Here is an 18,234-nt window from a genome sequence, read left to right as displayed (position 1 = left end):
GGCTTTTTCATCTTGGAATATGGCCATGATTTGTCTTCCTACATGGTTATTTAAGAAATGAAAAGCTACACACTCCACCAATTAGGGTTAAAAGAACTGTTGCCAGACATATAACATGCCAGAAACATAATAATCACTGCAATAATGATCCAGTCATAGACTCTTAATCATATGCCTATTTAAATCCAAACTTTTTTTTTGGCCGGGCAGTGTATAAGCATCAGATACCATTGGTGATGCAACCAAATTGGGCATTCAACCTTATGCAAATACACATGGAATAAACTACCAATGAAACTGTAGATAGTGAAGTTCAGTTGGATATAGCAGTCAAGTAGAAGTGCATAAATTCTGATTGGTCCATAAAAACACCTTAAATTCCATCTGCAATACTTGAAATCTTGACAGCATGCGTCAAAAAAAAAAAAAAGAATGTTAAGCGAGCTCTTCCAAATAAAGGAACTGAAGCCATTAATGTGTAGGAATTACAAGTTGTATTGTTGGTGTTATGGTTTGTAAATTCACTCAAGTGTCCACAGACAATGTCCTTTTTGCAGTCAGGGTGGAAAAAACCCGAAGCATTTGAAGGCCTTAGGCTTCCACTAATACAAAAAGTCTAATCAGAGCAGCAATCCCTGATGTTAATGAAGGTGTCACACATTGCACAAAGAAAGTTGTGCCTGGCAATCTTCCATTTTTCGGCTGCCTACACCAGTGACATTTCATCTCACATTCAAAGAGCGCCTGGGCCCTTAATGAAATGCATAATTAACATATTCTAATTGTGCTGAGCTCGGTGATGGTTTTGACAGAGCTCACTTTCCATGTCTAATTCAATGCTAATTTAATCTGTTCTTTTCCCGGCGACATGACCTTTCTTGATTGAGTTTCACCGCAAAGAATTTTTTGATGGATTGATTTATCAACCTCTTGGAATGCAACAAAAGCATCACTTTAAGACAGGAGTTGGGGGGGGGTCTTTAATGGGGAAAAAACTGAGACTGAAGACAAAATCAAGAAACAAAAGGGGGGAAAAACAACAAAATTAAAAAGGAATAAAGTCACGCAACCTGAAAAATGTTTCTGATGATTTACTGTGCTATTAACCCCTGGTGCACAGATTCACTCATCGTCATCCGGAGCTGTAATGGCGAATTTTCCCAGCCATTTAATCTCACTTGCTGAGTGTCAGTAAACCAGTGAAGTTGCATTACCTTTTTCATGCAGAGTATTGAGCACAGTGGAGATGCTGGAGGGTCTTTTAGTATCCCATCTGCATGAGAATGACCTGGTTTCCCCTCCAGCCACAAATACTTGTATGCATATTCCATAAATATATTGTATGCATAAAAGCATATTCCCTATAACTTAACTGATACAACTCTATAAACCTCTAAAGGCTCATTTCAGAGTCCTGTGGTGTCTCACAAGTTGGTAGTGCAGTCCTGGCAAAAATGAAAAGTCTTCTTTCTTCTGAAACGTAGGCTTGATGCTAGTGAAATGCAGCCTGAAAGTGAAGAAAACAGAATAATAATGTATTAGCATGACATAATAACCTAATATTTAACAGAATAATACATATTATGCTATATTGCAATAACAAAACAATACGAACAACAATGGCAATATACAGTAGACCCTATCACTACTAAAATTATAATATTATTACAATTATATTATTTAAAATATCTTTTTAGAATGTTATCTAATTTTTAGAAAGAATAAAAAGGAAACAATTAATAGAAACAATAATATAACACAATCAATAAATTGTATTGTTTCAGAATGCATAAATGATCTTCTTAAGGTGTTGAATTTACACTAAGACAAGTGAACAAACAAGACAATTAAATCATCACAATTATTTGTGACAATTAATCACCAGCAAAATATTGTGAGTGTGACAGTCTTATTAATAGCTGAAAACAATCAAATTAGCAAAATAATTAATAAACACACAAGAGAGGTAGAACTCTGTGTGTAACAGGCAGAACTTCCTGTGCAAGCAGATTCAGTGTGGATCTGTGCATGACCACTGCTGCGAAAACAATGTCTTTACCCTGTAATTTGACTGGATAATAGAAGCCTTCTGTAAAACTAACCCCGCTGGTTTAACATCACAATACCAGTGGCCTTAAAAAGCATTTGGAAACTTTTGTAACACTTAAAATGTCTGAATATCAGATACAAAATATCAAATCAAGTGTTTTTTCAGAACTTATATTTCTGGGCCATTTTTTATTTTAACCAACTGGTCCCAAGGTTGATTTCTAGTAGATGCATGAAGTCAATTCTCCCCAAATTCAGAGTTGTCTTAGTAGAGTAACCACTAGTAGCTATGTTCCACTGACATTTCACAACCAAAATGTGTCCAAACAGTATATGGTTCTTTTCTGTGAAATGCTTTGTTTGAGAAGTGTTATGCTATATTTCATCAAAATAAATCCCCCTTTTTTTGATAATGTTGCAAAATACTGTATACACAACTATGCAAATAAAAATGCAATAAGCAAAATTTATTGGGGTCACTATATATAGTTTGAATGTATTTTGTCATGAAATCTTATGGATTTACACAGAGATTGGTATGTCTATTAGTAAAATCTGTAGACTTTAACAATCTTTGTTTCATTATATGCCAACAGTGAGAGTTCAAAAATGGCAAAAAAGCCAGTTTGCATGCCTGTAACTCAAGAAGTTTTAAAGATATCTTAATATCCTTTTAGTTTCTGGTTCTACCTTTTGGTATCTTCATTTTAAAGGCCCTCGATGGTTCAATCCCAGAGATATTGACATGTTAATGCGGCTCCATAAGCAAATTGGTAAATTGTACACATTTTCAGTGGTCAAAAACCAAATGTGGGTTATTTTGCATAGAGCTGATACTTTTTTCTTTTAAAAAGGAATATCTAAAGAACAAATAATGTTAAAACTAGAAATGTATCTCATCAGCTCAATTGCATAGAACATACCTGTCTGAGTGCCATAAATATTCCTTTTCCAAAGTTTGCATGCCTGTAACTCTAAAAGTATTCAAGATATCTCATTCTTAATAAACTTTTCTTTTTTAAGATATTGGGACCCCAATGTGACTCCATGTACAAATTGTTGAATTTTACCCATTTTCAATGGTCAAGAACCAAATGTAGGTAACTTTTTAAGCAGCTGATAGTTATTGTGTTTAAAGAAGAATGTCTGAAGAACAAATAATACTGAAGCTAGAAATGTACCTTGTTTCCCTATATCAAAAAAATTGAATACAACACACCTCTCTGAGTGCCAGAAACAAAAACATTGATATCTTAATGTCATTTTAGATTCTTGTTCTTATGAAACTTTTCTTTTGGAATCTTAATTTTGGGGAAGTTTGCGAAATTTGGTTGATTTGACACAAAAATAAAGGGGACTTGACTTGAACTCACTATCACCTAGCCACTATTTAAAACCATGCCAAAGGCATCACAACTTCACCAGCCTTCCATCTCAAAACAAGTCGGGTCTTTCTGTGTCACCCCTTTATTTTGAAGAACTGCAAGTTCACTAAACTGCTCTCTGTTTGCCATTCGCTCAGCGAACATTGCGATTCTACCTCAGGATGGAGCTTTCAGCCCACTCAGAGACCTGAGAGAAGCATACGACAGCTCATAATCCAGCAGCGCTACAGTAATTCCCTTCACCTGCCATTTTGCTTACCCCACATTTAAAGTAGAGTTAGCGCAGAGAGATGCTGGGGAACTGCGTTCAGACTGCAGCTGTCTATCTTCAGGAGAGAAGAGGGATTATACATTCGCTCGTATGCGCTCACACACAACTGTAATTGCAACACTGCCGGGCCCGCCCTCATTTGCATCTTTCCCTTCCGCAGACTTTGATTGGCAGCTGTACATGAAATGCCACATCAGTTGAAAGTATGTTGTGAGCTGGCACTAACGATCCCCGTGGCTCCGGGGAGACCTGCCATATTGTAATTTGGTTATCAGGCATGAAGGAAATAATTCTAAGTGCCAGGATATGTGAGACAGAATAAATGCTTCAGTGCCACACGTTGCCCAGGGTGACAGTTTTTATTTAATGTACAAGAGGCTCCTGTTGCCGGCAGCATTTGGGTAGGGGATCAGCAGAAGCAGATTCTTTTAGTCTTTCCGTGGATTGGAATAGAGAGTGGAAGGAGGAGCAGGGGTGGGAATGTCGACCGCGGAAGAGCGTAATTTTTTAAGGCAGGTGTCCGTCTCCGGAAATTCTGTACGCTGCAAAATCTGTAATTACCTCCTCAGTGGTTCCATAGGATGACAGAAGCGGGGGCCTCCCGTAGAGATGATGCTGAATTGCAGGACAGACTGGCAGAGAGCCGCGGAAGACTGTGGAAGATTGCCTTGTGCGCTCTGGCGGTTGAAGGGCGGTACTGATCGCGGCTTTCTCTTAAGCAGCGGAGGCCTTATTTGTTTTGATGCACTGGTTTTGCATGGGGAGCCAGACCCCTTGAGATGGAGCTGTCACATTGCAAAGAAAGGCCCTTGACGCTGGCAGCAGCCCCCGGGCAAAATGAAAACAAGTAAGTGGCATAGATGGAGGATGCCAGCTTGCCTTTTTCCTGAGCAATCCAATGAGAGTGAAGCAGTCCAAACTCACAATGCAGCAGTACCAGGAGTAATCAATGCTTGCTGATGAATGCTAACAAAAGTTTATGCGAAGTAATTGAATGAAAGAAAAGAAGAGAAAGTTACATATCATTCCACAGGTAAAAACATATAAAAATGCATGCACTGATCAAAGAGGCTTCGGAAAGAGGAGAAAAGCAATCAAGAATTCACACGGCGTCTCTGGTATGGCCAACCCCTGCCTCACACAATTAAGCTAATTATTAATGAATTCGAGGGTTAAGAGAGCAGCCCCTGCCAAGATCCTTCAAGTAAGCTGAGTGAAAGGCGCGAAGCCTGACATTCCCCGGCCAAGCACGGTTCGTTTGTCCGTAGGGATAGAAGCCGCTCAGTTCCAAATGCCATGTGTGGGGGACACACACAATGGGCTCTGCGCGCCGCTATTATCCCTGGTGTCAGCAGCCTGTGCCCTCCTGCGTGAAGAGGTCTCCTTGTCAGCAACCATGCCACTCGGCAACACATCATTTGGTAGTCTGTCAATTTGCCCAACGTTATCGGACCGGGTGTAAAAATAGCAGACAGACCTGTCATCCAGAACCCTTACTCTTCATTCGCTGGAACCCAGTCCGAGGGAATCCAGACCGGTGACGTTTAAGGAACGCATGAAGGTCATCTGCTCGCAGGATTGACAAATGCAGGCCCACACAAAATCTTGTCTCAGCCTCAGACGTCTCGCCCACAGACCGTTGGCTGAACGTCTGATGCATATGGCTCACTTAACTGGAAACACTTCAGAATTATCGAAGTCGTCATCTGGTTGGTTGAATTCTACAGGATATGTGTCACGTTCTTTAATGGTCCGCCTGGAAACAAATGCCGTGACGCAAAACCCTCTTGTGGAAGAAGAACGCCGTCGTGTTTACAACTGTGGCAATGAACGTTTACCAGAATCAACTAAACGCTGGATTTTCAAAAGTATGTGAAGTTCACAGCTCCATTGTTGCACTAAACTTGCACAACGTTCTTGAATGAATAATTTATTAGATGCACGCCGGTCTGTTATTGTAGGGACATCGACTTTTTTACGCCCCTAAACATGACATGGAACAAAACGAACTGTGATCGATTGCGTTACATGCCAGTCCAATGTCCTCTTGGGCGGTCCTTGGCCAATGAAAGCTGCAATAGAATCCAGACCTTCTGCTGTCAGTCTGAAGGTCTGGCTACGTGGGACAAAATCTGCACAGGTAAAGCATGTTCAAATTAGCCAAAAACATGCAGAAACAAACATGCAAAGGGCTGCAGGATGTATATATCTAAAAGAAAGAAATCCTGCAAGCATAGATTCTGTGCAGGTCTACAGGGCTTGAAGCCTATAATTTATTACACTCTAGGTTGGGTACATATTCTACACAACATGGCCGAAAGTTAGTGTGCACCCACTTTCTAAGTAACATGTTTGGCCATTACTAACAGGTGCAGAATATCAAGTATACACCCATGTGAACTCCACTGACCCTGTGCAATGTGCAAAAGTCTTCTGTGGAAGCCTGACCTGAACCCTAAAGCCCAGGACACACCAAACCGACGTCCAAGAACTAGGGGCGACGAAAGATGACTGTGTTGTCGCCTCTCGTCGACTGTGTCTCGGCCAAAAAGCTGCGCACCAAAAGGCAACTGTCCACTGGCATGTGCATTCTGCACCTGTGTGTAAGTATATATCTGTTTATATAAGCAGGTATCAAGTCTATTTTCGTCATTTAAAAATGGAGACTGAAACTAGGACTGCAGATATACAAACTGTAAACAAAGCAGTGCTTGCAATACCATTTTGTGTATCAATCACTGATCACTTTCTTCATTCCAGTCGGCTCATGTTATTATGAAAATATTTGTGCATTAGAATGCTCAGGTAAGATGACGTAAAATTATAACAGCCTTCTGTCTGTACCGTCTTGACTTCATGACTTTTATTCTCATACACTGACTCGTTTGCTAAACTGAGCAGCCAATCAGAGTTCTCTCTCTCACCAATGGCCTGACGCTGATTCAACATGCTGAATCGGCCCAAAAAAACCTGACAGCATCCGACTAGAGCCAACGGTGTGGAACACACCGAAAAAACTAGCCCGACCGACACTCAAAAATGACCCGACGGCTCACCGTCGGTTTGGTGTGTCCCGGCCTTTATGAACACCTTTGGTATGAGTTGGATTCAGAACTGTGTGACTTCCGATGCTGAATGGGAGCAAATCCCTGCAAATTCCATGTTCTTACCTTGCCAGAAGATTCAAAGCTATGTCTTTTTGCCATGTATTTTATCTTGAATGCATCTCATTCTGCACGACCAGATGCGCGACCATCTCGGCCTAGTTGTACACATCAACCACCTCCACAGTTTTATTCCACAAACCAAACCCATTCCTCATTAGACATAAAAACCTTCCATTGCTTCAGGAGAAAGTGCATCCAAAGGCAAAGCACTGGCCCTTGATGGCCCTCGGTCCCAGAGACTGACTGGTTGACAGGGTGAGGAGAGCTGATTGATCTGATGACAGATCCTTCTGAACCTCAGCCTCCATTCTGCTCTCTGCGGCGATATCTGTGGAGATCATTGACGCGCGGGGTTGATACCTGATCAAACAGGCCTCTGAACTGCCAAACACGGGGCATCATTAGCAGCGGCTGCCCGTCGCTGGGGAGATGTCGGCTGGACGATGGCCATGTGGTGTTGATGCCTGGGGAGACGTCTGGTGATGTGGGTGGTCGGTGGGTTGAATCTTCACCTCGGGGTGTGTGTGAGAAAGGTCTGCTGTTAACTATCAGCCAGCAAATCAGCCGTCAGCTCTCGTACGAAGGGGAGGAGGACTGAAAGAGCGCACGTACAACTAAATCCACCTTGCACAACCAAACAATTTTAAGACTTATTTCCAAATCATTGTCTTTTACAATGTCTGTTTACATTTTAAAAGTGATATTTAAGGCTCCCCCAAAAGATATCAAAAACAATTCTAAATTTAGAGCAATAAAAATAATGATATAATATGAGAGTTTTTGCTTAAAGTCTAATCTCTTTTCTACTCACAAGCACTTTTAGACAACCCAGAACAATTCAAATGGTGTGTTTAAGCAACAAAAACACAAAATCAGACACAGTCCAGGGGTGTACTGTAAATCTGCAGCACTAATTTTCAAAATAATGAAATATCAAAATGTTTGGATGTTTTATTGCGGCCTCTTGCAGTACATGAGAGTTTCTTTTATGACCTCTTGGAGCAAGTCTTTGTTTTCACCCTTGGCACTGCCAGATAAACTCATATGCGTTTCTGGGGATGGGAAACATTGCAGGCATTTGCAGATACGCCCGAGAGAATTAGATTGTAAACCATCAGTTTGAGGGGAGAAATAGACTTTGCCAGTGGTAGTTTTTGAGATGTGAGAGCTTGTTTACGTGCCGTTTTAAGCGTAACTCTAGCTGACAAAAGAAACCAGATGGAATCACTTATAATTATGTTACAATAATGTTTTTCCTTTGAATAAAAAGACTCCCTTTACCATAAATTATTGAGTTTGAAAACCAGATACACTAGAAGAAGCAGCATCCTCTTCAAAAGTCAAAATATAAACTTAGACGTGCAACGAAATTAATTGCATACTGTGTTTTTATGTTTTGGAAGGGAATCGTGCTGCTCCCACACTTCCTGGTTACAGAAATCCAACGCGACTGCCACCCATCTGGATTGTATTTCCTGTTACCTTCAAGAAACTAGAATTAGAAGTGCACTGTCATATGTTCTTACAACCTTAGGTTAACAAAGGCAATTGCGACTTTACTCTCACAATTCTGACTTTTTTTCTCAATAAAGTCACAATTGGGAGTTATAAAGTCAGAATTGTGTGATATAAAGTCAGAATTGCGTGATATAAAGTCAGAATCGCAAGTTTTAAAGTCAAAATTGTGTGATAAAAACTTGCAATTGCGAGAAAAAAGTCAGAATTTTTCTTGCAATTCAGATTTTTTCTCAGAATTGAGATATAAACTCGCAATTGCGTGTTATAATGTCCAATTGTAAGGAGAAAAAAGTCTGAATTTTTAATAATATACTCAATTCTGAGAGAAAAAAAAGTCAGAATTGTGAGATATAAACTCGCAATTGCATGTTATAAAGTCAGAATTGCGAGATAAATAATAAACTCACAATTCTGAAAAAAAAGTCAATTGTGAGATACAGTATAAACACGCAATTCTGAAAAAAATCAGTATTACGAGTTTATATCGCAATTCTGACTTTATAAGATGCAATTGCGAGTTTATATCTCACAGTTCTCAGAAAAAAATGCAGAATTGAGAGTTAAAAAGTCAGAATTGTGTGATAAAAACTGCAAGAAAAAACTGACTTTATATCATGCAATTCTGCCTTTATAACTCACAATTCTGACTTTTTTCCTGAGAATTGCGAGATATAAACTCGCAATTGCAAGTTTAAATCTCGCAATTCTGAGAAAAAAAGTCAGAATTGTGAGATAAAAAGTCGCAATTACCTTTTTTATTTTTTTATTTAGTGGCGGAAGCAAGCTTTCACAAGAATGTCTTTTTAATGCCTGAATAATTCTTGAAGACCCCATCTGTCAAGCTTCAGAATAAAGGAAAAAAATAAATAAATAACACATAAGCACCATAACAATGGCCTAAACAAATTATGTGCTATATTCAAAGTCAACTTTTTCAAATGACAGTGTCGTAAATTGACATTGGGTCAGTTTGAATATACCCAATAGAGAATGAGTTTTAAGAGCAAATTATGACCTCAGTTTCAGTCTGTTTCTCACACAAAGCCATCGTATATCTTCATAAGTCTTGAAATATTGCACCAAATGGAGCTTTTGACTATGAAAATATTGCTCAGAAATTCCCCTTTTGTGTTCCACGCAAAAGAAAAATAGCCTGCTGTTTTAGAACGACATGAGGGTGAGTGAATAATGACAGAATTTTCATTTTTGAGTGAAATAACCTTTTAACAAATGCAATAAAGTGAATCCAACCCTCCTCATTTAAAACTTTTGAGAATGGAAAACACATGGTGCAGGTACCAAAAGTATTGTAAGAAAGAACACAAAGTACAAAGCAAGTACAGTCTCCAGAAGACAGTGACTGCCTTGGCTTCAGTCTTATCGTCTGTGATTTCGCGGACTTCAAACAATCACGCCGCGCTCTTGATGCAGGCGTGGCGGAGCGGATCTTCACATTTAGCTTTGACATCTTAGACAATTGGGAAGAGAAAGGCAACCTTCACAACTTTGAAGCACACATGAAACTTAGATCAACTGTATTTTTAAAGGTGCGGCGGGGGGACTCACCATCCTCAAACCAGGCCTAAATCAACATTTCAAAGTCTCCACTGAGCTCTTCACTTCTGAGTCGGATCACAGAGCTGTGGATTGGCAAGGCCTCATTTACATGGTTCTGAAACAGACGGCTACTTCATCCCATGGAGAGGAGGGGGGATTCTATCAAGTACACTTTATAAAGCCTAAAAATATAGCTATTTCTTCCACAGAAGGAAGAAACGCTGAAAAATAACTACACTTTGAGATAAAAGGTGGGCATAATTGACATGTTACATCTGCGCAAATAGAGCAGAAGTGGGTGGAACGCTGAACGATAACCAATAGTCACACAGGACGGTAGGGGTGGGCGGTATCACTTATGAGTCATTTTATATCACAGTAACAGTACATATCATGATATAGTTATCTTTTTCTGGACGTTTAACAAAACAATTTCTATTAAACAATCATGTGGTAATGCCTATCTATATGGTTAGGAACTTTATCTCATTTGCAACTTCATGGACCAATGGATGTGTTCTTATGTTTCGACTTTCACCATGTCTAGACGGCAAGGGAGCAGTGCACATTGATGCAACACTGTTGTGTGTTTGTCATTTTTATTAGTTTTTTTAATGTCTATAAAGCTTTTAAGTTTTAGTTTTAGTTATTTTATAGTTCAACTTTAACTAAATGAAAATGAAAAAACTAAAACTGAAATAAAATACCTTTTTTATATTTTGTTTTATTTCAGGTAGTTTATTTTAAAGGGGTCCTTGATCATGATTTCACTTTTTCAACTTTAGTTAGTGTGTAATGTTGCTGTTTGAGCATGAACAACATCTGCAAAGTTACAACGCTCAAAGTTCAATGCAAAGGGAGATATTTTCTTTTACAGAAATCACTCTTTAAGGACTACAACAAACAGCTGGTAGGGACTACAACAAGCTTCTACCCTGGTTGGTGACATCACAAACCCCAAAATTTACATAAACGCTGCCCCCGAGAACACGCAACAAAGGGGGTGAGGCCATGTTGGGCTGCTTTAGAGAAGAGGAAGAGTTCTTGTAGCAGAGTGTTGTTGTCATGCCGTCATTTTATGCTGAACTGCTTCACAAACGAGGGTCAATTCAACGCTGGATTTGCACAAAAGATTAACATGACGGCACATGCTAGTCGATGAGTTGAATCAACTCCACAGCAACTACATAAATTTATCCACTAACCGTTCAGAAACGTCCAGTTTCATTGTAAAAGTTGTAACTTCTTCCTGAGTCTCTCCATCAGTGTCCGACTCCGGTTTGAGCAATGTAAGGCTGAACACCGTTACTGACAATCCTCATTTTCTCCAGCTTTGTTGTTGTTGAGCAACCGAAACGCGAACTGTTAAAGCTCCGCCATCTTCTGGAAAGGGAGCAGCAGTTCATTTGCATTTAAGGGGACACACAAAAATGGCGTGTACCCAAATAGGGGCAGATTTGACAAGCTTTAATAAATGATCTGTGGGGTATTTTGAGCTGAAACTTCACAGACACATTCTGGGGACACCAGAGACTTATATTACATCTTGTGAAAAGGGGCATAATAGGTCCCCTTTGAGTAATAAATGTTTTTTTTTTTTTTTTAAAGGTTTTAGTTTTTGATTCTCATGAACATTGCATCTCATTCACTAACTATGTGAAGAAATGAATTTGAATGAACATTTTCACAAACAAATCATGATTCATCAATACCTTTCTTATTAAAATTAATTGTAAATTTATGAAAAAATGTAGTCAACTGAATCCATCCATCAAGTCTCTGTGGCCTTATAAACATGTATGAAATAAAATTTTAACATTGTTATTCATCCTAAACATATATACAAGAGTAAGAAAAGGTATGTTATAGCTCAAGCTGTGAGGTTCTTCTGTATAAAAATATAGTGGGTTATTAAACAGTCTGTAGGTCTATATAAAGGTGTTTAAACTAGTTTTGAGGGTGGCACACTTGGCATTGCTCGAGGATCTTACTGCATGATCGCAGCCTAAAGGAGTGCGATAAGTTTGCTGTGACGAAAGACCTTAAATGGAGATGGTTTGTGCGTGTTTTATGTTTTACTAACCTCAGGCATGGTTGCTTAATAATAATAAGGTTGCTTATTTTACAATACTCAAGGTGAAGTACAAATTCATATGTGTACGAAGGTCGAAATTTTCTCTTCCGCGTATACAAATAATCTACACAATTATTAGTGAAGGAGAAGGAGCCCAACACAGCAACACTGGCTCAGCCAATCATGTGAGTTTAGGGCGGGGCTATCTGACCAATTGCAGACTAGGATGTGTTTGACAATCATTATTTTGCATTTCTGTTTAATGCCGCAGAAATTACACTCTTTACCTGTAAGTTAGTAGCGTTAGTCAGTTGCTCCTCAATGCTGATACCATCAAACCACCCCGCACTACGGGAAGCCGGAAAGAGATCTTTTTGGATTTCCTTCCAAACAGACATGCAGATTTATAGCCTGTAATGGGGAATGCGAAAGAGGGAAGAGAAAGCATAAAAGAGAGGAGAAAGTAAGTTTGAGTGACTCCTTGAACGAGCAGGATCTGTAGTCCTGTCAGCTGATTAGCCCTCTTGATTAGCATTTATAAGAGGCCCTGGTGCTCTATTATTTGCATTCCTATTTAGCCATGATTTTGTGGAGGGCGCTCCGTGATTAAACTTGTCACCGGTCCTGATTGACAGGGTCAAATCTTCACATTCCACTCGTCTGAAATGGAAGTGCGCAAGAGAGAGAAAGAGAAAAGGAGAGAAAAAAAACAATTGTCAGCTATTCTTCGCACTCCTGACGAGCTTTGTGAGGGATCTCTTTCAACTTCTCTCATGCTTATCCCTTTCCCCCCCCACTCTTTTCTAACTCTATCACTTTTTCTCTCTTCGTCTCCTGTCATCTTAGATAGGTCAGGAATGTTTTAATTTTAGGGATAGATTCGGCCTGTCACGGAGGCGAGATGACGTGTTTCTCAGGAGATGAGACGTGAAGGGTGTAAAACAATAATAAAAAAAAATAAAGTGCGAACAAAAAAAAAAAAAGAAGAAAAGTGTTCACTTTATTAGACAGATTTAATTACTCTGAATAGGGATTAAAACAGGCCATTCAGTGAAGTGTGAAATTAACCCTTGATTACTGATGAATCTCTGAATGAAGGCTAAAACAACCGTTTGGTGAAAAAAAGCGATACTCTTCAACGGTAATTGTTTTTGGAAAGGAGATCGCATTTCCCCGCTGCATTACCATGCCTCTGGTGTGGCGGGCTGATGTCAGGTGACTACATTATTAACAGTGAAAATGCTAACAAAGACATGACATTATGTGAAATCCAGCACTGCGCTTGCATCAGGGACCACTAACCTTTCGGAGAGACTGGACTGCCTCCCCAAGGATGAGCTCTGAGTAAAAAACAACAATTAAAAATGCAGAAATGAGCCTAGTTGATGCAGTCTGTCCAATATGAAGAATATACGGCAGAATTAATATTTGACGTGCTGCCTTAATGGGGCCGAACTGTTGCTGGTCACCATTTCTGTGAAAATACCAAGAAAGGGTATTCACAATCATTTTGTGATGGCATAACATTTCAGTCTGAAGATTTTTGATGTTTTTGATTTGGAGTATTCTAATATAATATAATATAATATAAACTAATCAATTTTGAAATATATATATAAAGTAATAAGTAATAGTAATAATAATTGTAGTGTGTTTGCAAAATCTGTCATAAGCATTAATAACCATTAGTAAACAGCATTAATAACCAATTAATAACTAACACATTTTAATTCCGTAATATAATATAATATAATATAATATAATATAATAAATTAATAACTAATCGATTTTAATTCCGTAATATAATATAATATAATATAATATAATAAATTAATAACTAATCGATTTTAATTTCGTAATATAATATAATATAATATAATATATTATAATATAGTCAATTAATAACTAATTGATTTTAATTTCGTAATATAATATAATATAATAATCAATTAATAACTATTGATTTTAATTTCATAATATAATATAATATAATATAATCAATTAATAACTAATCGATTTTAATTTCGTAATACAATATAGTTTAATATAATATAGTTTAATATATTATAATATAGTCAATTAATAATTTATTTAGCCTTTTAAAGATCTTTTACTTATTTTGTACACCACCTCATAATATGAGAGGTCTGATTCGGCTACTTGAGTTATGATTATGTTTATTATCATAATATACAAATATAACTTCACAGTTTGTCATTCATACCTGCAGGTGTCATAGTGTAATCAGGGAGAACGTTCAGATGTGACAGCGAAGACACTAAGACAATTAAGACGCAGCACTGACATTCTGATTGTGATATACACCATTCAAGTACAAAATCCTGTAATAGGTGCCTCAACGAGAGTGTGCGCGTGCTCATATAATTAGTAGTAATTAATGATGAAAAAGTGAGGACCCGTTTGTATTTCAAATTATCCCATTAGCTCTTGTCATACCCGTGTACACAAAACAGCTTGGGTTCAATTAGTTTTTTGTCACACAAAAGTGATTATAAGCAGCCAGTGCAACCTGATTCATGGGATACCTCCTGTCTAATCTCAGCAACTGATTTAGTGTAGAGCCCCGGTACTCAACCTGAGGCACGCAAGCATCATGTGACGTTTTGGCGGTGTTGTGTTTCAAAGTCTCAGCTTTCACTCAAAATAGTTTTTTAACCTGAGATTTGTAAGATATAATGTAAGTTATGTGTCACATGACTAAGTCACATTTTAAGTGACATGGCCTTATAGACCTTATGCGCCAGAGAAACACGCGCGCAGCATCAGAAGTTTGTCTATGAACTTCTGTTTTTGCGGTAGCTCTGTATATTTCTATGGCATCGCTGTCGAAGAGTAAGTAGCTGGTGAAGTGGAGTTAGCGAAGGTTATTATGAGCATCGTAATGTTTGAAGCGGATGTCATAACAAATGTCAGTAGACCGGGAATATTTTAAAACAAGCGGTTCATTCATAGATCTGTAAGGTCTTTCCTTCTTGCTGTGGAAACACAAATCCGATAACAGAACACAACGAGCACAGTGCTGAAAAGGGCCAGGGCTACATAAGATCTACAGAGTGGTGCAGGGATGATAATAATAATAAATTAATAATAATAATAATAATTCCTTACATTTATATAGCGCTTTTCTGGGTACTCAAAGCGCTTTACATATGGAAGGGGGAATCTTCTCAACCACCACCAATGTGCAGCATCCACCTGGATGATGCGACGGCAGCCATATTGCACCAGAACGCCCACAACACACCAGCTTATTGGTGGAGAGGAGACAGAGTGATGAAGACAATCAGTGTATGGGGATGATTAGGAGGCCATGATGGACAGAGGCCAATGGGCAAATTTGGCAAGGATGTTGGGGTTACACCCCTACTCTTTTCGAAGAACATCTTGGGATTTTTAACGACCACAGAGAGTCAGGACCTCGGTTTAATGTCTCATCCGAAGGACGGTATGATGATGTCAAAACCCAGAAGACTAATTCGGGTTCCCTTGAGATTTTCCTGTGGGGTTTTTCAATTTATGAGTAAAATAAGGTCTGCGGTAAATATGGCGAACTTTTTGTTCTACAAAGTAAACTCACACCCCAAACGTTCTTATCTAGTTACTCATTAGAAACATACTACATGTTTTTAAAATAAAAATAACAGCTTTAAAATTAACGTTTTCAATATAGGTGTGTGTAATTTACGTTATACAGCAAAATGTTTTGTCATACTGTTTACCACAGACCTTATTTTACTCATAAATAGAAAAAAAAAAAAAAACATTTTAAAACCCTATAGGAAAATTTCAAGGAAACCAGTAGTGAATTAGTCTTCTGGGTTTTGACATCCGTGCACCAATAACTAGCAGAATTAACAAAAGGACACTTAATTGTAGGTGTTGCTAGGACATTTAGTTAGCTAGCTAGCAAAGGTTACATTTTCTCGTGCTGAATTTTATAAAAGCTGAAAATACTGAAAGCCCATCTCATCCCTTCGCCAGGAGTTTGATTGACAGGCGATCTAACCAATCATAACGCCGAATCCGCCATTTTGTCCGACAAAGCAGTCAGGGGAGTTAGCAGATTAACGTAGGTGATCTTGAACTTGAAAAATGGTGTGTACTGACATCTTTCCGCAATTGAAACAACATTCCTTATAATGTTCATTCATGTTTATTTGATGCTATAAATGAACTAGTAGGAAGAGATGATCGGTTCACGAGCCGCTTGAAATGAAGCGCTGCAGCGATCTGTCACAACACATTAAAGAGCCACAAAACGGTATTGTTTAAATTTCTTTAAAAATGACAAAATTTGAGACTTTGTTTCATATCAAAAGTAACCTGCTCTGTCTTGTCTGTCGACGGCGACGCGTTGTCAGTGTCCTCTTTTTTTCGCGATGTATTTTTCACTGCGTGAGAGCTGCATGCATTGTCAGACGTAGCAACAGTAACTAAAATGGGCGGGTCTTTGCGAACTGTCAATGCTGACGTTATGTCTTGTAACTGTGTCATCTCATACAATGTGACTTAATGTTTCACAGTTGGAATTTGAAATTATGAGAAATAAAGACTTAAATAAAGATGAGAAATAAATACTTAACGTTTTTTGTCTCCCTCTATAGCCAATATATAGAAATATTTCCATATACATCTGTCAGTCTCCAAAAAAGATAGAAAAACACCATAAAATGAGTCCATATGACATGTGCATTTATGTGTATTGTAATTGACAGCATGCGAGACATATAGACATTATAGCATATAGACATTATGCTGAGAATTACCCAGAATATTCCTTCAAAACAAGCATCTCAGCCAATTATTATCCAGTTTACCATTTGAAACCACCTCTAAATAATGAAGAGTGACATTTTGAAGCATGGGCAGCAGTGTTCACCATCACGTTTAGGTTGATACCACGTGAAAATATTTAAAGTACCTCCAGTAAATCACCATACATCCTGCCAGTTTCGCCGGTATTTAGGGGCTCTTTGCTCCGACCTTACTTAACCTCTTGATTGATCCTTCCATCTGTCTAATTCAGAAAACAGACATAATCAAAAGCTTTCAAAATCGATTTCTTTGCATCAGATGTTGTAATGCACCCAAGATCACTTGGAAATGGTGAAAGGACAAGAAACTAAAATTAGATTGAATCAATCGGTTTAACATATCGGTAACACTTTACAATACGGTTGCACTAATATGCATTAATTCATGTATAACAACTACAGATTGATGTTGCACTGTGTTTAAACTGGATGAGACCATTATCGAGTCATGCCGCAACAGCTGTTTACACTGGACATGACAGACCATTGCAAGTCCATTTGTCCTTCATAACAGAAGTGACGTTTTGTTGTGTTGTGTTGTGTTGTGTTGCGTTGTGCTGCATCCAGTGTAGTATCACTATCACTGATTATAATGCACCAGTATTGTAAAGTGTTACCAACATATCGATAGAAACCTCATATTCTAACAAGACTGCCCGCTGTGGTCACATGTTCTGGTCTGAACGTTTAAACGTATCCTCTGCACATTTTGTATTTCTCCCTGTGAGCTTGCATAGGGGCTGCTATTTCTAGGCTGAGTGAAATTTTAACAGATGTTGCTGTTAATTACTACAGGAGGGGGGAAATGCGATTTAAACACTTTTATTAATTAGTTCCAATGGAAGTGCGATGCCGGGGAAATGGAAAAGCTTGAGGGACAGTCAAGTACTGAGGTGTCAACAGTGCCAATGTCTGAGATCAAAATAACATGCTTCAAATAGAGCGCAGTCTCAAGCTTTGAAAGAAACCAGAATTGCCAGAAAACACCATTTTTAGTGAGAAAAGTAAAATAATAACATATATTTTATAACTAAAAACATATATTATCACGTAACATACATTGCTAACACTTTTGAAGCTTTTTTTCCTAGAGATTCTGCAAATATAAAATATAAATAAATATAGGCTAAATAAAGATTAATTGTGGGCCTAGTTGAAGTTACACAGTGAAAAGTTTTTTTCTAATAATTGGTATTAAAAACATTTAACTATGTAACATATTATATTAAAAAAATATAACCATAAATATATGCATATAATATTTTCAATTATACTATTATTATGTGTAAAATATTTTGTTTTATTTAATATTTTTATCTAGTATAGTTATATATATATATATAATTTTATATATATATATTTGTCCGGTTAGTTATTA

The 18,234-nt window shown here is 38.0% G+C and overlaps 1 long non-coding RNA gene across 4 annotated transcripts in view; it reads right to left on the bottom strand.

Annotated features, from left to right (window-relative positions):
* Positions 1-475: 475 nt before the first annotated feature.
* LOC127505053 (uncharacterized) overlaps positions 476-18,234 on the bottom strand; it is a 28,547-nt gene continuing 10,788 nt past the window's right edge. For 2 of the 4 annotated variants that reach the window (XR_007927545.1, XR_007927547.1), the window contains 3 exons: positions 12,309-12,432; positions 11,153-11,330; positions 476-1,507 (listed from right to left, as the gene is read on the bottom strand). This is a non-coding gene — a long non-coding RNA (uncharacterized LOC127505053). Of the gene's footprint in view, positions 1,508-11,152; positions 11,331-12,308; positions 12,433-13,323; positions 13,496-18,234 lie in introns of all 4 variants that reach the window. The other 2 variants (XR_007927546.1, XR_007927548.1) reach the window with 2 other exon arrangements.

The sequence above is a fragment of the Ctenopharyngodon idella genome, chromosome 22, assembly GCF_019924925.1.
Source record: "Ctenopharyngodon idella isolate HZGC_01 chromosome 22, HZGC01, whole genome shotgun sequence".
NCBI classification, from domain to species: Eukaryota; Metazoa; Chordata; class Actinopteri; order Cypriniformes; family Xenocyprididae; genus Ctenopharyngodon; species Ctenopharyngodon idella.
Note: the sequence above shows the minus strand (reverse complement) of the source record. Positions and strands in the feature narration are given on the sequence as shown.